The sequence below is a fragment of the Dermacentor silvarum genome, chromosome 2 (genome assembly GCF_013339745.2).
Source record: "Dermacentor silvarum isolate Dsil-2018 chromosome 2, BIME_Dsil_1.4, whole genome shotgun sequence".
NCBI classification, from domain to species: Eukaryota; Metazoa; Arthropoda; class Arachnida; order Ixodida; family Ixodidae; genus Dermacentor; species Dermacentor silvarum.
Genome location: NC_051155.1, coordinates 88040086 through 88042275, shown reverse-complemented (window position 1 = coordinate 88042275; position 2190 = coordinate 88040086). Strand labels below are relative to the sequence as shown.

Below are 2190 nucleotides of genomic sequence, written 5' to 3'. Positions count from 1 at the left end.
ATGTGTTCCTTCTACGTTTTCGAATCTTAGCTTTGTTGTTCACTCAGCGTAATTCATTTTTTTTTAAAAAGCTATAAAACTATCTGAAAGATGAATGTTGCTTTACATGTTCCATTTTTTTGCTACACTGTAATTGTATATCCTAACAAATGAGTGTTTGATATGTTGTACGTATGCCGATAGGGGACTTACTGCTGCCATGCGAGGGCCTTCAGGCACATTCAAGCTGTATGTCGCAGCTGTTCACCTGGAGGACCCCCAACAATGTTTGTTGGAAATAAAGTCATTGTCATTGTCATTATAGGTCCATCGTAGTGCGTCCGTGTGGACAAATCGGTCACGCTTACGGCGCCAAGGAACGCACTGTCGTCCTCAATGTCTTGGTTGGCAGTGTCGATAGGGGCGCGCGAGAGTGTGCCAGCGTCTTCTTGTACGCGGCCCGACTTGTACACAGTGGTCATGCCCTACTGATGCAGCCGTAGACACCTCCGTGCTAGTCGTCCACAAGAGTCACGCAGGTTTGCAAGACAGCATTGCGAGTGCTGATCTGTCACAACTTTGAATGGGCGACCGTAGAGGTAAAGTCGAAATTTAGCCAGCGCCCACATACGGCAAGGCACTCTAGCGGCCATCGTCATCTTCATCAGCCGCCTTTTATTGAGATAGCAATTATATGGACCCTCCAAGCACATTCTTGCCGTCGCCGTCGTCGTCGTCGTCGTCGTCGCCGCCGCCGCCGTGAGGTTCCATGTAAAGTCCAACAGCGATAAAATCGTCGCCGCGCGCCGTATGTTGTATGTGCGCGGAGAGCGAATGGACGGCGGAGAGCAAACACGACGTCTCCGTCGTGCGAAAGGCCTTGGGGGGGGTGTGAGAGAGGGAGCGGAGGTGACGTTTAGCTGCAGCGCCAAATGCATATCTTGCGACTGGGCGCAAGGGGAACTGGCTAGTCAATCTCCCACGCGAAATGAGGAAAGCGGGAAGGCAGCGCGGGAGGGAGGATGCACGGCTTCTACTCTGCCAGGAACTGGGTACTTCTACTTTGCCCTGTTATGGGCTACCGCGCGCACCGTATCTTGAAAGCGATCTCCACACGGCTATGACCTTTGTATGCGCTCTGCTTTCGCCGCTCAGTTTATGTTGAAGCGATAGTCCACACGAACCTTCGGTCACTGTTCCGCCGCGCTAGCTAATGCCAGCGTTTTGACAGTACTTGTCTGCGGTTATCGAGTGTGATCTATTTATGTTTTCTTGAGCACGCTGACAACATGCTTGTTAATTCAATTATTAAGCGAATGTGTCCAAGTTTATGAAGCCCATAAAACTACTATCCTTACTTCGTAGACTCTACTGGTAAATTTGCTATCGCCATTGATGCTTCGCCTTTTGGGCGAAACTGCGACTTTATTTATGGCGCGCTCAGGTGCATGGGCATGCGCATTTGCCTCGTTCCTCGTGCTGTGTGCTGTGAGGTTAGAAAAATAGAAGAATAAAATATAGCTGCTTCTGCTCCTGCCATCGGCCTGAACGATTCCTTGTTCTTTCGCTCGCCGACTCGCGCATTGTTATTGTGGACCTAACCGCGGTCCCTATAAAGTGGTGACTTGGACGTGATCGCAAGGCGAGCACCACATCATGGAAGGGACCACGAACGACACACCGGTGATAGGCGCAAATGGAATTGCCACGGTGCAGATTCACTTGTCATCGTTTTGGCCACAGAATCCTGCAGCCTGGTTTACACACGTGGAGGCAATATTCACCCTTCGGCGCATTACTACGCAACAAGTGAAGTTCTACCACGCTGTCTCCGCACTCTCAACGGAGGTAGTTGCAGAGTTTACGACGTTGTGGACGCGCCCCACGAACCCCCCCTATGACCACTTTAAGTCGACGGTGCTGCACCGCACATCTGTGTCTGTGCGCAGGCGTCTTCAGCAGCTTCTCTACGAAGAGGAGCTCGGCGACCGGCGACCGTCGGAACTTCTACGTCGCATGCGGCGGCTTCTGTAGGCTGGACGCAAACAGCCCGCTGCTGCGAGAACTGTTCCTTCTGCGCCTCCCGCAGAATGTGGTTATTGCCTTGGCTACCGAACCAGACAACCTGCCCCTCGACAAGCTGGCGGAGCTGGCCGATCGCGTCGTTGACTATTCAGCAAGAGGTATCTATAAACGTTGGTGGCGACGGCA

General features: G+C 52.1%; 1 pseudogene; it reads right to left on the bottom strand.

Annotated features, from left to right (window-relative positions):
* Nucleotides 1-461, bottom strand: part of LOC125943478 (uncharacterized protein DDB_G0271670-like) — a 6948-nt pseudogene extending 6487 nt beyond the window's left edge.
* Nucleotides 462-2190: the final 1729 nt, after the last annotated feature.